The sequence below is a fragment of the Stegodyphus dumicola genome, chromosome 7 (genome assembly GCF_044657685.1).
Source record: "Stegodyphus dumicola isolate Sdum_Otavi_A_Nest chromosome 7, ASM4465768v1".
NCBI classification, from domain to species: domain Eukaryota; kingdom Metazoa; phylum Arthropoda; class Arachnida; order Araneae; family Eresidae; genus Stegodyphus; species Stegodyphus dumicola.
Window position 1 is genome coordinate 185475948 of NC_140774.1, and position 18564 is coordinate 185494511.

General features: G+C 31.2%; 1 long non-coding RNA gene across 3 annotated transcripts; it reads left to right on the top strand.

Moving 5' to 3' along the window:
* The first annotated feature begins 1623 nt into the window (after window positions 1-1623).
* Window positions 1624-13176, top strand: LOC146996586 (uncharacterized). 3 transcript variants are annotated; one of them, XR_015042257.1, is made up of 4 exons: window positions 1624-1755; window positions 8501-8610; window positions 10774-10816; window positions 12952-13176. It is a non-coding gene; the product is annotated as an uncharacterized LOC146996586 (long non-coding RNA). The 3 variants fall into 3 exon arrangements; XR_015042256.1 differs by lacking the exon at window positions 1624-1755 and adding an exon at window positions 8018-8079; XR_015042258.1 differs by lacking the exon at window positions 1624-1755 and adding an exon at window positions 8047-8173.
* The last annotated feature ends 5388 nt before the right edge of the window (window positions 13177-18564 follow it).

The following is an 18564-nucleotide window of genomic DNA, read 5'->3' on the forward strand; positions in this document are numbered from 1 at the left end:
GCACTGATTCTCTTTCATCCTTATATTCTGTTAGGAATATCTTCTCATATAATAAATTAATTGTTACTTCCCATGCCCTTCTTAAAGACCTTAATAATAAAGGTGTTGATGTTATCTTTTCTCATGAACGTGGCCACACTGGCAATTTAGGAAATGAAAGGGCTGATTGGTTGGCAAAACAAGCTACACCCCAAGCAGCACGTCTCCAAAAATATACGTATAATTTTGGTGAAATAAGGGTATGGTATTTTTTGCACGTTACTTTTACGAAATTTATACGAATGAAAAAGGCTGAAGTTGCTGTTAACTCTTGATCGTTATTTTCCACACGTTATTTTTACGAAAATTATACGAATCCGAATGTACTGATAAAACTACCGCCATGATGGTATATTTTATTCGTCACTTTTACGCATATTATACGAATCCGAATGTTCTGAAAGAAACTACTGCCTTTATGGTATATTTCATTCGTCACTTTTACGGATATTATACGAAGTCTAAAAAGATTGAAAATGAAGTTTATTAATTCAAAATATTTAGTGTATTTCTGGCATTTCACTTTGTTTTCCTTGTCCACGAACATGAAAAAAGGGGCAGTCATATATGAGGCTAAAATTTTTCTATAAATTTTAACATGTGAGCTAAATCTTTACGTGCATTTTTGCAAAAAATTATATTTTCTTAATTTAAACATCTTCAAAATAACTTATTTATTTTCTTATATCAAATTTGTTATTTTTATTCATATCAACACTTATATTAATTTACACAATTTAATTTCTTTTATGAAAAATCCTATTACCCATTTAACTGGAATAAGCTGTATATTAAATTTGTGTACTTACTGAGTTTGGTACAATACTCTCCTTATTTTATTTAGCAAATGTGGGCAATTGAATTGGAATAAGACTAGCAAATCTTTCATGTCGAGGAATATAATAATAAATACAGCAGAAGATGCTCGAAAACGTTTAACTTCTTGAACAATAGTTTAATGTAAACCAAAGGATCATTAATTATAATCAAAGATATACTAATATTTTTATTTAATAATAATAATAATAACTCTACGAAATTGCAAGCTGAATCCTGATATTTTACATATATTTCAGTTCCTTTAATCTTTGTTATAAAAATCATATGAGGCTAATTTTTTTAAATTTTGTTTAATGTACGGAAAAAATGATATAGCGATTTTAATAATTTTTATATGAGGAAAAAATTAATAAATAATGTAAATAAATAATTATATTATATTTTATATTTTTCCTGAAACAGTTAAAGACATTCTTAATATGGAGATCTACAGAATAAGTACAAGGGTCCAGTTAAATGAACTCAAAATTTGCATAGTTAATTTTACGCTATAAAAATTAACCGGATTTACGATTATACACTGAGCATGCGCATATACAGACATTTCTATTTTTCGTAGAAAAATTTAATTATTACCTTAATACAGAGATGCTGTGAATATAAATTTATATAATGCAAAAGTAAGTTTATTTCATATGCTAATTTAGAGGCTTTCTTAATATGTTTAATTATAAAGAAAAAAAAAAGCGTTGCAATTCTTGTTCACTGACCAATGGCAAAGCAGACACTTTCTACTTCCGGTTGTGGCGGGATATTTGTGAAGTCAGCACTCAGCAATGGCGGTCGAAAAGAATGGTAAAGTTGCAAAGAATACTGTTTGTTCGTGGATTGGCGTTTGTGACAGAATCCATCGAAGTTACTAATTATTTGAAGAAAGTAAGTGAATATTTTATATTTTCAGTGTTTAATACTCGTACCTTTTTCACCTATATAAAATTTTATAAATAGCGTCTGTGTAGGAAATGTGATTTTCCATGTGTTGTTCTTTTGTGTACGTGCCTAATGATTCATTTTCAGGATTTGGTACTGTTAAATTTTGCACTAGTCTGTTTCTTACTGTTTGTGTCACTCCTTTTTGTATGTGTCTCACCTTTTTATAGTTATATTATTTTTACTCAAACGTTTTAATATTTATCTTAAAGCATACTGTAATTAAGCAGGAAATAGCTTTTAATGGAAAAAGAAAGGCAATATTAACATGACTAATTGTTCAGAAATCTGTTATGGAAATGTTATCTACCTTATGCCAAAAAATAAAGCATGTAACTTTAATTTATTTATGAAATTCAAAATTTTTTATTTGCTTAGTGTTTTCCCTAAAAATAATTTAATTTCTTATTTTTGAATTTAGTTTTATAAATTTGCTTTAATATATAATCTTTAACTCAAAGATATTGTGCTATTAAAAAAGGAAACTTTATGCCATAGAAACACAGGTACTTTGTTCCAAATCTGTGTTCATTTTTTTATATATATACTGAATTTTTATGCACTAGTAATTACTGAAATATATCTGTTAAGTTAGAATATAGCGCCACCTATTGGATAAGCAGAGAAACTCTCACTTGGCCATCTGGATTCGGCTAAGCAACATGCCAGAGCATGTATTAGATCTGAATAGTTAATTACTGTAAATAAATTAGTTAGTTCTTTTGCTATACAGTCCACTTATTAGTTTAGAATCAGAGTACATGGTCCGTCGAGCCGGAGAAGTGAACAAAATGCTGGCATTAGATAGAAACAAAACTTCGTTAAAAGCGAAACTAACTAGGTTAGAAAATGTAGTGAAGGAATATGATGATAGTTCGAATAAGAATGAAATTCAAATAAAGTATAGATCGCTACAAAGCATTCAAATGGATATTAGAAACTTGAGGATTAGATATTTCGAAAGCGTTGATGAAAAAGATGTCACAGCCATCGATGAAGAAATCGCCGAAATGGAAGAAAGAACTGAAGTTCTAGAGGTAAGAATTATGGAAATTCTATCATCTATAGCACATTCTGAAAATGAAAATGATTGTAGTAAATTTGATCCTAAAGTACAAATACGTTTGCCAGAATTACCAATTCCTAAGTTTTCTGGTAAATATACCGAATGGAATAATTTTAAGCTTCAATTCGAAAACATCATAGCGAATAACACGCAATTAACAGAAGTTCAGAAACTCTACTATTTAAAGGCTGCATTAACTGATGAAGCAAAAAATCTTGAAACTGTTGATGATACTTTTAATTCTCTATTTAAAGCTCTTCAAGATAGGTATGAAAATAAAAGAATATTAGTTGAGACGCATATAAAGTCAATAATGGATTTACGTACTTTAACATTTGAATCGTCTAAAGGAATAAGATATGTAATAGATAATGTTACTAAAAACGTTAGGGCTCTGAATGTTTTAAAATATGAGAAAAATAATTTATCGGATATTCTGTTATTAAATATCGTACTTCAGAAACTAGATTTCGAAACGCGCAAACAATTTGAACTAAGCATTAATGCTACGGAAGTTTCTACGTTTGATGAATTAATTTCGTTTTTAGAGAAAAGATGTCAGTTATTGGATAACATTAACCGTAGTATTAATAAAATGAAATATCCGTTAGAAAAAAGTTCGAAATCAAAGGCTCTGATGGTTAAAACCGATAATGTTTCGATTTGTGTTACATGCAAAAATAATAATCATCCACTGCATAAATGTGATTCATTTTTGAAATTAAATCCAAATAAAAGATATGAAATAGTTAAAACCCATAAATTGTGTCTAAACTGTCTCAGTAACGAGCATTTAATCGCAAAATGCAATTCTAAGTTCAGATGTTCGGAATGCCATAAAAAACACCATTCATTAATACATCGCCTGCTCAGAAATGGCGCCATTCAACATAAGTTAGACAAAACAAAAACGGAAGCAACGAGTGACGAAATTATAAACAAGAACGCAGATGTCTCTAATAAAAATCAATCGAGTTGTCTTTTGACACGCAGAAAAAACGTGTTATTGGCGACTGCAATAATATATATTTGCAATTCCGAAGGGAAAAGAATCCCAGTTCGCGCAATACTTGATAACGGCAGCATGAGTTGTTTCCTGTGTGAAGGAGTTGCTAATTTGTTAAATTTAAAGAAAGAAAGAATTTATGCATCTGTATCCGGAATTAATGAGAACGTTATAAATATTAATTATCAACTAGATGTACAGATTTCGAATAAGGATTTAACATATGTAAGATCAGTTAATTGCTTAGTTATTTCTAAAATAACCAATGTAACTCCATCAAGGTGTTTACATGTGCAGTCATTAAATATTCCCATTGATATTGAATTAGCGGATCCGCAATTTGGAACACCTAACAAAATAGATATGTTACTAGGGGCTGAATTGTTCTTTGAGATTTTAAAAGAAGGAAAATTTCAATTAGAAAATCAACCGTTGATATTTCAAGAAACAGTTTTTGGATATATCGCGTCTGGTGCATGCAAGAGTGACTCAGAAGTAAATTATTGTGGTTTAGTTCTAAATAGTGAAGAAAGAGTTGAAGAAATTTTGCAAAGATTTTGGGAAGTTGAATCCATTGAAAATATCGAGGATGCTTTGAGTGAAGAAGAAAAATACTGTGAAGAACATTTCAAGCGTACTCACTATAGACAAAATGATGGAAGATACGTAGTTCAGTTACCCATAAGGGAAGGTGTAGAATTAGGAGAATCGAAAACGCTGGCTGAGAAAAGATTGCATCAAGTGTGGAATCGACTAGAAAGTGATTCGAATATGAAAACATTATATAAGAATTTTATTAAAGAATATAAGGATCTAAATCACATGGAAGAAGTGCAAGAAATTGAAACATCGACTTGCAATTATCTTAGTCATCATGGAGTTTATCGGCCAGAGAAAGCCTCTACCAAGCTTCGCGTTGTGTTTAATGCATCCACGGTTACTAGCAATGGAAAGTCACTGAACTCAATATTAATGAAAGGGCGAATACCTCAAGAAGATTTATTTTCTATTATTATTAGATTTCGAAAGTACAACTATGCATTAGGAGCTGATGTTCAGAAGATGTACAGACAAATACTTATTGAACCATCTCAACGAAACCTGCAGTTGATCTTGTGGAAGGAATCAGTTGGTAGTCCTGTGCAGACTTACCGTCTAAGGACTGTAACATACGGAACAGCAAGTGCACCATTCCTTTCAACAAGGGTCCTGAAGCAGTTAGCAATGGATGAAGCGACAGACTTTCCTCATGCCTCAAGAGCCATACTGAAGGACTGTTACGTGGACGACATTATTACTGGAGCTAATACCATGCAAGAAGCCAAGGAGTTGCAGACACAGTTAACCTGTCTTCTAGAACGTGGTGGAATGCAGTTACACAAATGGTGTTCAAACAATCCAGAATTATTGAAGAATAAAGAAAGTGCTACTCAGGATTACTCCTTTCAAGTTACGGATAAGCCTCAGATTACAAAGGCCTTAGAAATGTCATGGAATACGTCTACAGACTGTTTTTCTTACGATTTAAAGATACTTGACTTTGAAGAAACAGGCACGAAAAGAGATGTCTTATCAACGATAGGTCGCCTCTTTGATCCGTTAGGTTTAATTGGACCTGTTACGACAAAAGCTAAAATATTTCTACAAAAACTTTGGCTTCTAAAATTAAATTGGAATACACCTCTTCCTAAAAATTACTTTGAAGAATGGAAGGAATTTCTGCATAGTCTAAAAATAGTCAACGATTATCGCATCCCTAGATTTGTTCTAACCAATGGATTACAACAAATAGACATTATAGGATTCTGTGATGCTAGTCAGAAAGCCTATGGTGCTGCAATTTATGTGAAATGTATGTCATCTTCAAATGAATGTTCATCAAGACTTCTGTGCAGCAAGTCTCGTGTGTCACCTCTGAAGTCAATTACCATTCCTCGTTTGGAACTTTGTGGTGCAGTTCTGTTGGTAAAACTAATGACAAAAATATTAGAGGCCATTCAGCTACCTATTTTCAAGGTGTATTACTTCACTGATTCGTCAATAGATTCGTCATGGATTAAGAAGGAACCTTATCAACTAAAGACATTTGTTGCTAATAGAGTATCTGTTATTCGAAGCATGACTGCGGTTCATGAGTGGTACCATGTTAGCACTCACAATAATCCAGCTGATTTGATATCACGTGGAGCTGAACCTAAAGATCTTCTTCATAATGATTTATGGTGGTGTGGACCAATTTTCTTGACTAAGGAGAGGTTTTTGACTAATCCTTGTGAATTAATTTCATCTGATATGGATAATGTGGAATACGTCAAAGAACTCAAACTTAAGGATAATGACTTAGTTAATCTAAATGTGAACTCTAATTCCCTTGTTTTAGATCATATTCTTAACATTAGTAATAACTATATTCGTATTATTCGTGTATTAAGTTTTGTTTGTAAATTTATAGCCAATTGTAAGGGAAAAAATTTAATAGGTTCTCTAACTGTTAAAGAATTGGATGACGCTGAGAAAATCATGATCAGGTATGTACAGTTACAACATTTTAGCAAGGCTATTTTATCTTTAAAAAATAAGAATTGTGTTTCTTCCAAAAGTAAGTTAAAATTTTTATGTCCATTTCTAGATAATGATTCTCTTCTGAGAGTAGGAGGCAGACTTGCCAATAGTAATCTTAATTACAACCAAAAGTTTCCTTATGTAATGCCAAAAGATCATGTATTTACTAGATTAATTTTTCAGTATTACCATGTTAAATATTTACATCTTGGTGCTCAAGCACTATTGCATCAGGTTCGTAGTAAATTTTGGGTTATTAATGGTCGAGATGTAGCTCGAAAGGTTGTACATGAATGTGTAACATGTTTTAAGATTAAACCAATTGTATGTGAACAACTTATGGGAAATTTACCTAGTGAGAGAGTTAATCCAGGGTTTGTATTTAATACGTGTGGACTTGATTTTTCTGGTCCATTCCTCATCAAGTATAAAAATCAGAGAAAGGGTAATTATGCAAAAGTCTACGTTGCTATATTCATATGTTTAGCTACTAAAGCAGTACATTTAGAGGTAGTAATTGATTTAACCACAGATTCATTACTTGCTACTATTAAAAGATTGCTAGACGTGGAAAATGTAATACCATAATGTCAGATAACGGTACTAATATGGTTGGTGCAAAATCAGAACTGAAAAAATTGCATAGTTTAGTCCTTAAATCTAATTCTGATATAGCAGATTTCTTAACATCTGAAGGTATAAATTGGAAACTAATTCCACCTAGAGCACCAAATTTCGGTGGTTTATGGGAAGCAGGTATTAAGTCATTTAAATACCATCTTCAGCGTACAATCAGCAGTTATAAATTAACTTTAGAAGAATTTTGGACTGTTGTCACACAGATTGAAGGTATTCTCAATTCTCGTCCAATTTTACCCTTATCAACAGATGCAAATGACTTTGAAGCCTTAACGCCGGGTCATTTTTTAATTGGACGTTCCATTACTTCATATCCTGAACCAGATTTGTCTCATCTTACAGATAATAGACTTTCTATATGGCAAGTTATTACCAAGTTCATTCAAGTTATTTGGAAACGTTGGCAAACTGATTATTTAAATCATCTACAACAACGCACCAAATGGTTTATTAATAAAGAAAATTTAAAGGCAGGTATGTTAGTTGTGTTAAAGGAAGATAATCTTCCCCCATTTAAATGGTCTTTAGCTAGAATTCTAGAAGTTTTACCTGGTAAAGATAATAAGGCCAGAGTTGTTAAAGTGAAAACATCAAGTGGTGTGTATATTCGATGTATTAGTAAAATTTGTTTATTACCTATCCAGGATAATAATGCTTAGTTTACATTATTATGTTCTTATTGAAAATTGTGCTTTACATTAAAATGGAACTGTTTAAAGAATAAGTTCGATTGTAGAATAGTGAATGTTTATGTTTTTAAAATGTTGCATTATTTTATATTATATTCATGATGAAATTATCTATCATCTTTCATAGAATTAGTTTTTCTTGATTGTTAAATTGTATGTATGTTAGTAATTTGTATGTTGAAATTTGTAATTTCAACGGGCGGCGGCATGTTAAGTTAGAATATAGCGCCACCTATTGGATAAGCAGAGAAACTCTCACTTGGCCATCTGGATTCGGCTAAGCAACAATATCCTTTCATGAATAATAAGTAAGTCCTAAGTCCTTTCATGAATGCATTTCTTTTTTGTTTGTTTGATTTTGTTGTTTTTAAAGATCTGCCATAGTTAAAGAAAGAAAATAAAGTAAGAATGCTTTACTTTCAGTTTTGAATAAATTTATTACTATTTACTGCAGCTTCAAGTTTCTCTAAACATAATTTTCGAAGTCAAAACTTGATAGTTATGTTGATTATTAGACTTGCATGAAAAAATTTATTGAAAAATTGGTATTTGATCTAAAATACCTTAAATTATTTGAATGATATTTTACAAAATCATGTATTTTGATATAACTAGATAGTTAAAAAAATTTAAATTATAAATGTGCAGAAATGCTTATATAAAACCAAGAAATTGTTTATATTTTTGTTGCTTTTTCCCTTGTAAATTAATTATCTATATATATTACAGTCTGGGGAGTCAGCACCCTGCTGAATTGTAGTAAACGAGACGTCCAATCTACTAGACCATCAAAGATGCAGATTTGGATTTTCTAGTTCATAGTTATTGAAATCGTAATGGTATGTTTGTTTAAATTAGTACTGTTTATGAATGTGATAAAAATAAATTCTGATAAGATAAGAAATGATTTATTTTCTATTAATTATGAACTGTAAATAATGTAACAAATTTTCTTCATAGTATATTTACTAAACTTTTTTTTATATATATATATATATATATATATATATATAAAAGGGAGGTAGTCTTATTTATACAATTCTTGCAGAGATACCAAGAAATAAAACATTTCAAGAATTTTCACTCAGTATATCTTGATGTGTAAAATCGTGTTGTTCAATGCCATATTACTTTTTCACAGGAAAGTAATTTTATTGATCTAACATCTGCATAAATCAAACTTTTTTCAGAATGATTACAGTTTCTAAGCTAACTTAAAATTTTCAGATTTAGAAAATGTATGTTTAACGCAGCATTAGTTTTCCATGGAATAGAAAAGGTTTTCAAAATGTTCAGTTGTTAGAGGGAAATAATATAAATGAGATTGTCCTGATACAGTTTCAGCTGGAAATGAAACTGAATTTTCGGATAGTGAAGATTTCATTTAAGAATTCTGATAAAACTGATTAATGTAATTCCTCTGCATTTAAAAATTCTAATAAAACTGATTAATGTAAATCCTCTGCATTTAAGAATTCTAATAAAACTGATTAATGTAAATCCTCTGCATTTAAGAATTCTAATGAAACTGAATAATGATTCATGTAGGTATTCTTCTGTTATCAGGAGATTCAGAAATGTGTGTTTATATGCATGCATTTTTAAATGTAGGTGCTCGTGTGTGCATGTGTATATTCTTTATGTATGTATGTGTATATGCGCATACATGCATATACACATGCTTACATATCTACAGTGGAACCCCGAGATACGAGTTTAATTCGTTCCAGCATTCAACTGGTATAGCGAATTTCTCATATCTAGAAACAAGCTTCCCCATTGAAAATAATGGAAATTCAGTTAACCCGTTCCACACCCCAAAAAATATCAATTTTTATATCATCATTATTTTAATATCAAGTCAATTTTTCCTAATAAATAACACTGGTAAATAATATAACAATAGTTTAACTTTGTTACCAACATTTTAACTCATTCTCATTAATCCACACCAACAACAGCTTCTCAACATCTAGGAGTACTTTTATGGTGCTTGGAAGCAACGATAATTCCTTTGGCTACATCAGGTTTCTTAATTTCTTCCTGCTTCTTCAGAATAGTATAGATTTTCGATATTGAAAGGCCGCAAGTCTTCGCCAATTCCGTCACCATGCTTATGTTTATCTACGATTTCTTTCTTGATATCGACGACCATGGCCTCCTTATTTTTCTTTGCAGCACTATCTGAGGCAACAATTTTCTTGCGAGGCATCTTGAAATAATTATTTTCACGTTAAATGTCAAAACAATTAATTTGCAAGTGCACAAACACGTATATAAAAGAACACTGAGTGATCTAACGAGGGGATTCCCCGAGTTGAGCCGGATAGGGAAATGGCGCCACCCATACCAACAGCCTGGCTCATTGCTCGTTACTCGAATTAATCTCGTATTTTGCTCATACTTTCCTCGTATCTCGAGGTTTCATTGTACATTTCTGAATCCCATCCTAATAACAGAGGAGTACCTTTGCCAGTATTGCAACAGAGCTAGAATGAATTATTGTGTTAAATATGTGGAAATTGCATGCTTAAAGTACTGTTATTTTCTAAAAATATTATGTATGTCTATTTTTTACAAGAAGAAAAAATAGCTAAAAGGTGTTAATTTACTCGGATTTATTAGTCCAAAGGGGCTTTGTCCCTAAAGAACTATTGTTTTTGTTTTGCATTGGTTCACTATAAATATCTGTTTCACTTTTCAAACTGTTCCTACCAAATGTTAGAGTCCCTAGTGTGGGATTAATACTCTCTATCTTAGTGCCCTCTATAACCTGTATAACCTACAAGGATTGCCAGTTTAGGCGAGATATCTAGGTAGTCATCATAATACGTACCTTATTTTTTATTATTTTTAAATTAAATTGAAAGTAATAAACTAGTTTTCAAGAATGGAGTTAAACTAGATTTGCATTCAACTCTGGTTTATTGTATTAATGATGTTTTGCTATAACAAATATGAATTTTTTGTTTAAGTATAATAATTTAAAATGTTTTTTCTAGAGAATGAAGTACTGCCACTAAGGTAAAGGTGCTAACTTGCAAGGTAATTTTCTATTCTACATTAACTCAATCTTGATGTCCTGTTACAGATATATTTGCAGAAATAATGAAAACCTGACATTCAAAAAGAAAAATAATAATGTTGAATGTAGTATATTAGATGGTTAACTGAGGTTTGGCAACTCATTAATAATCTTACACATATTGAGTACGAATAACTTTGACTATTACCGGTATTTTCAATAGTATAAAATTAGGCAAGAAAGCAGTTTTAGCTTAGCACCGATTTTAAATACAACTCTCTTACCAATATTGGTTTGACAAAGGTAAAATATAATTGAATTTAATAAGTTGGAAATACTGTCTGTCTTTCCATGAGTTAAAAAAAAATTTCAAATAAAATTTCTTTTTTTCAGTTTTTCATGTTATTTGTTTAATGTTATTGTAATCTGATTTATCATATTTAGTCACATATTCCATCCCTCTTTGCACTATAGTATATAATTCAAAGGACTTATCAGTTTCAGCAATATTTTTTTTACCAGTATACATTTTTACCATAACTCTGTTTCTAAATCATATCCTGAAAAATTAAGGAGTAAAGTACACAAAGAAGGAAAATATGCAAGTAAATAATGGCATTTAGTGTTGTTTATGTGTCTAATATTTGTACTAGATTGTAAAAGTTATATAATTCTATTAGCTTTTTTAAATTATTCTTTTTGAAATTCAGGTGCTTCTTTGCACCCAAATGGTTAAAGCCCTAGTGTGACTTTGGTACTTTGATCTAACTTCTATTCCTAATAAATAATCCAGCTGCATACAGTTTACTCAATTTCTGCTATGTGTAAGGTAAACAATATTAGCTTTTTTTAAATATATCTTTTACAACTATTCCATCAGGTAGATTTCTTTCATATTTTGCCTTAATTGAGTCATCCTGCTAATTAAGAATTTATTAAAGTTAATATGTTAAGTTTTTGTGTGTATAATTCATTTTAAGTATGTGCAAGCAAATGCATACATTAACAGTTATGTAGAATTATGTTTTGGGTATCAAATTCAGAAAATTTGGGGCTGTTTTTAGAAGATTTATTAATGATTTATACTATATTAATATTGGTAAAAAATTCTGTGGCTTTTATATGAGAGTATATATTTTAAAATAGCTGCATGATATGGTAGAGGTAAAAAGCTTCATGTGGATCATAAATTAATATTATGTGGCAATTTTTCATTTATTTAATAAAGAAAATATTCAAGCCACAATTAAAATTTTTTCACTGGATTATTTGCATACAAAGTTTGCAGCAAATATTTCCTGCAACAGAAGTGACAATTTTTATTTTGCCAAGACAGGAAATTTAGTTAGTGAAAGCAGTAACCCTATTTTGAGATGTTAAACAGGAAGGCAAATTTTTGAATTTAAATTGATTTTTGAAGGAAGACTTATTTAGTCTTGCTATCATTCTACGTGGCTTTTAACTTTTTTATGGTATTTATAATTTTATTGTTATTCAGCATTCTGTTTGCTTAGAATGCACATGAATGTAGACTTGAAATATTTTATATTGCAAACTGAGATGCCATTGTTATCATAATTAAAGATTTTTGCTCTGATTTTGGAGGAATTTACTGATAATACTTTTGATTGTGTATTGGTTTCTGGTTTATTGAAATGTGTAAAATAGCCTGTTAATGCATATACGTATGTTAATGACATGTATATGTTTATGAAGTATTCTGTTATATGTATATAGTGTTGTGATTAGTTTTCTGCTTACTCTTTATTTAAGAAAAAGTTATCTGTAAGAAAGCGAATATTCTTTACTATATGTAGGAGTAAAATTGAAAGGCTAATGCAATATAATTAATACAAAATTAAGTTTTTTCTCATGTACTTAAATACAAACATAGCCATTAAAGACTTTCTCAACCTTGCAGTTCTAAACAAATCTTAAGTATTTTTCACTTGAAATTATAGGCATTGTGTAAGGTATATAATTGAAGCTTACTGTGTGATAGTGTGAAATTAAATTTTTAATTACTGAAATGTAAATTTTTAAATATGAAATACTCAGTGCATTTTATATGCATCTTTTAATACTTCAACTATATTTAAAAACTGAAAACCTCTGAAGTGTGAAATTATTACAAATTTTTCTTTTTCTTGTTTAGGAGCTGTTCTCAAAACATTGGGTGACAAAGAATTCACTTTTACAAAAATCGAGCAGGATATTAAAGACAGCGAACTATAGAACAAATATGGCGAAGCTGCATGAAGTCTATGTTGAATTTTATTATTGAAAAAAATATGCTCTTCAGATTTAATGTTAGTTTTTATTGTTTAACAGTAATTGCAGTTTTTGAATACTTGTAAAATAAACCTAATTCTTAAATTAATTTCATGTGTATTTCTTTTGCAAGTATTACAGTTCATAATACTTCAAACAACTTGAAATTTTATACTTGTTAATTTATGTGGGATATGTTCATAATAATTTTATAATTTAAATAACTCATTGTCATCATATGAGCATAATCTAAAATGCACAGCGTTTGACAACAAATTAATAAAAAATTAGCCAACTTCTAATTGCTTTCTTTTGTCCAGTTGCCTCTTTTTAAATCATTTAATACCATAAAGCTATTTGATGAAAAAAATAATTGATATGTCCACATCAACATGCACATTTATAATGTTATAGAAAAAGTCACATGAGATAAATATTAAAAAATTCGATATTCCTAAACAAATTTAACTTTTTGAAATTTTATCTGGTATATAAGATAAAATAAAGAACATATTTAGGTAATTTTGAATTTGCATAATTTTATGAACTTATTTATGAAATTAACAGTTACTTTGTAAAAGGGAACTTTTTAAAAATACCTCAATAAAGCATTTCTTTTGTAGAGGTGAACTTTTAGTACTGATCTAATATATTTATAAGATTTTAAACTGAAAAAGACAACAATAATAGATTACAATACATTGCAAGATTGACTGATAAATGTAAAATTTTTACATAACATAATTATGTGTGTAATTAAAACAGAAGCTACTCGATTAACTTGCATGCAAATTAAATACGGGGAATATCTACCTTAATTTTTACCTAATATATACGTTTATATACAGTAAAAAATCGGGGAAATTTACGTAAATTTTTACTAAATATATACGCATACGTGAAGCAAAAAATTGAGATTTACGTATATGCGATAAATATACGTAAATTTTTACTAAAAATATACGTAAATCCCTGAAATTTACGTATATTATACGTAAAAGTAGCGAATGAACAGTAGTCTCTCGCGTAAATATACCTAAATTTTACGTAAAGGTTACGTATAGTATAACGTAAAAATATACGTAAATATTTAGTAATTGCCACTGGACACTTTTTATGATATTTTTACGTTCAACTTGAACGTTTTTTATACGAAAGGCCATTCGTAAATTGCATGTATTTTTCTTGTGCAATTTACGAATGCATGCTGCCTGGGACATTTTCAAGTAATTACTCCAATGGTACTTCTCAAGTCATTTTACGAAAACAAAAGCAGGGATGATATAATACTCGAGTGGAATGAACTATACAGGAATTCTACTACTGCCTCTTTGACTAAACTATATTTTCCTTCCATTCCTCACAGACTGAATAATAAACACTTTTTCTGCAATTTTGAAGTTACTCAATTTCTAACTGGACATTGTAAATTCAATTCATATCTGAAGAAATTTAGATTATCTAGTACAGACTTGTGTTCATGCAGTTTCGGGGGAGTACAAAATGTCGAACATTTGTTCTATTGTTCAAAGCTCAAGGAAGGACGAAAGGAACTCATTTCTAGGTTAAACTCTGTGAATATTACATTTTCAAAGTTGGAAAGAATGTTACATGAATATATAAATGATAAATCCACCAAGCGTACCGCTTAATGGTGCAAAGACATTGTACAAGAAATGTTGTGAATGAGTATAGGAAAATTAGAAGACAGGAAAAAGATTATTCAAACTGAAGGAGAGAATATATTGGGAGGAGATTTATAAGGAAAGAGAATATCTAAAAAAAAAAAAAAAAAAAAAAAAAAGAGGTAGTTATGTTTTATAATGTATTAACAATACTAGAGAAGACTGTGTTAGGACGCAAACATGCCGTGATAAAAACGGTGAACTTATTAATAACAAAACTGCAATACTTAGATGGAGAGAATATGATAAGCTGGATTAATTGGGAAAAGAATCAGGAGACACTTCTCGAAACGATCAAGATGAAAACCTAGAAAAGTTATCCGTGGCTGCATTGGCGAGAGCATTCAATAATTTAAATAATAACAGTTCAGCAGGACTGGATGGTGTCAAGGCCAAGCTTCTGAATATCAAAGAGCCTAAACTGACTACAGAAATACATACTATTGCTTCCAGTGCTCGGACTTTGAAAAATATGCCCATAAAATGGGAGAACTGTTCCAATTTCCCAATATTTAAAATAAGAAATAAGTTAGACTGCAAGGACAACAGAGGAATCTCACTGTTCAACATATCTTATAAGATGTTTTCAAACATTTTATCAAAACGGCTAACTGTTTTTATATAAAATAAATAAGAATTGGAGAATACCAGTATGGATTCCAAAAGGCTAGATCTAGCAGCGACCAAAAACACAGTATTAAAAGCAAATATTCGAAAAGACAAAATAATCTCAAAATGAAAAAAATGACACTGATATATACCATTTTTTTTTTTTTTTTTTCATTTTGAGACTGCTTAAGACAGCATTAATAGGAAGAGACTGTTTTAGGCGATATTGCCAGAAAAATTGGGGAATCTGATAAAGATTGTCACAGTCTTGCCACTAGGTGGCGAGCATCTCTTCCTTTACTTTTGCTGTAATTAAGTTCCGAGAACAGTCGAGATTGGAACCGCTCTGAGGAGCGTAAAGACTCAGAACTAAAAATGTACTGTCTTAAAATAATTATCACCTACCTTGTAAATAGTGTATATTAGCTTTTTATTCCAATAAATAATTAAAAGACAAGATGGCTTGTTAGCAGTAATAGAAACTCTTACTGAAAACGTGATTATTAGAAGCCTGGCGTCGTGAACACTGAAGATGCAGCAGGTAAGGAATTTTACATTAATTTTATTATAAATAGAAGAACCTGATGCAACATTTTTATGGCGCCCGAACAGGGACGCCAGGTTTTTTGAAAAGTTCTAATAAAGTGAATTCAAAAACTGAATATTAAAATTGAAGATTTTAATACTTGTTCTTGAAGTATTCAGCAAAAGAATAATTTTGTTTTCTAAGTAAGAGTTAAATATTTGTTTTTCATGAGACGTATATTTTTTGTGTAAGTGTTTGAATCTAAGAAAGATAATGGCTGAAGTAGATAAATTAAAAAAGAAAAGAAGTATCTTAAGAACTGCCGTTACAAAACTATTTAAGAAAATCGAAAGTGAATTAAATAAATCTGAATGTAGTATTAATGAACTCGAAGAATTGTTAGAACAGCTTAATGCTAAAACCGAAACGCTATCTAATGCCGATGTAGAAGTTGAATCAATTCTGAGTGTAGATGAATTCGAAATTACAGAACAATATCGCGAGAAGATAACGTTATGGAAATTCAGGCTTAAGAAACGGATTAAGGAACTTATTCATGACTTAAATGCACCGAACACACAGCAAAATATAAAAGATACACCTAATGTTAAATTACCAAAACTTTCGATTCCCGTATTTTATGGGAACAGTAGTCAATGGCTTACTTTTTGGAATAGTTTTGAGTCCTCGACGAGAGTACAAAACAAAATTTTGTGAATTGGTATAAAAGCCTTTTTCTCTTAAAAGAAATATCCCTCCTACGTTGGATACATTCCAGCAAGGACAATAGGAAGTTCTGCAGCATTCACACATTCTGTGATGCCAGTAGTAATGCGTATGCTGCTGCAGTTTACTTGAGAACTGTGACGAATTCTGGAGTTGAAGTTCATCTGTTGGCATCGAAGTCTAGAGTAGCTCCCGTAAAATCTATTACGATCCCTCGTCTGGAATTGATAGCTGCCATGATAGGTGCCAGACTATGCTCTTCTGTTTTAAATGGTTTACAATGGCAAAATGTGGAAACGCATTTTTGGACGGATTCTACAACAGTTTTGACATGGATTCAAAGGGAAGAGATTGTCTGGGCTGTCTTTGTGGAAAACAGAGTCAGGGAGATTAGGAAACTGACGGATCCAAAAACGTGGAAATATATTGCTGGAACAAAAAATCCAGCTGACCTCCCATCAAGAGGTTGCACCGCCAAACAACTTTTAGTAGTTAGATGGTGGGAGGGCCCCGACTGGCTGAAGAAAAATCAGGAAGAATGGCCTAGACAAAGGGAAATACCGGATATGGAAATAGTAAATTCAGAAAAAAGGAAATCAGTCATTTCTGCACTAAATACGCAAAGGGTAGAACATTTTTTTGAGAAATATTCATCTTACCATAAAATGTTAAGAATAACTGCTTGGATATGCAGATTTATCAACAACTTCAGAAGACCAGATTCTAAACAATCAGGAGAACTCACGGTCCCTGAAATAGAAACTGTAGAAAAGAAAATATGCAAGATAATACAAATAGAAGCATTTGGCAAAGAACTTAAAGTTAGCAACCTTTGTACCTTTCTTGACTCAGATGGCCTTATTCGGTTAAAGACCAAGATTACTAGAAGAGAGGAAGAAGAAAATTTTCTCTGTCCAATTGTATTGCCCTCAAATCATGACTTAGTTCATAGGTTAATTTTAGATTACCATTTGCGACTATCCCACGCTGGTGTGCAATTCGTACTAGCCAATATTCGACAGAAATTCTGGGTCCTGAGAGGAAGAAAAACAGTACGTAAAGTTCTTATGAAGTGTGTTCGCTGTAGAAGATATAGCGCAAAGAATATAGAGACTGTTCCAGCACCTCTTCCTGAAGATCGAGTTAGAGATGCTCTGGTGTTTGAAGTGACCGGAGTCGATGTAGCCGGTCCTCTTTATTTACGAAAAGGAAAAAAGGCATGGATCTTGCTCTTTACTTGCGCGGTCTATCGCGCGATACATCTTGAACTGATAGAAAGTTTATCAACAAATGCGTTCATCTTGGGATTAAGGAGATTTATTGCCAGAAGAGGTCGTCCAAGTATTATTTACAGCGACAATGGCACTAATTTCGTTGGAACTGAAAATCTGTTAAGATCGATAGATTGGAAAGAAATAGAATGTCATTCAACTAGTATGAGAATACAGTGGAAGTTTAATCCCCCAACTGCTTCATGGTGGGGCGGTTGGTGGGAGAGGTTGATACAAACAGTGAAGAAGATGTTGAGAAATGTTCTCGGCAAGTCCTGTGTCTCTTATGAGGAAATGTTGACTATACTTTGTGATATCGAATCAGTAATCAACTCAAGACCCCTTACGTACCTTTCAGAAGATCCAAATGATCTTACGGCACTAACTCCTTCAATGTTTCTACAAGATGTGCACGACGTCGGAGTACCAGACTTAGACTACCTGGATACCATCAATCTGACAAAAAGATACAAGTTCTTGCAGAACTTAAGAGAACATTTTCGCAAAAGATTTCGTGATGAATATTTAGCTATCCTAGTGCAAAAACCATCTAAACGATCTACTCGGACTATCAACAAAAATGACTTGGTGTTTGTCGGCAGCGACAACAAGAAGAGAATAGATTGGCCAATAGGTCGTGTTGTAGAACTATATCCTGGGAAAGACAACGAAGTACGTGT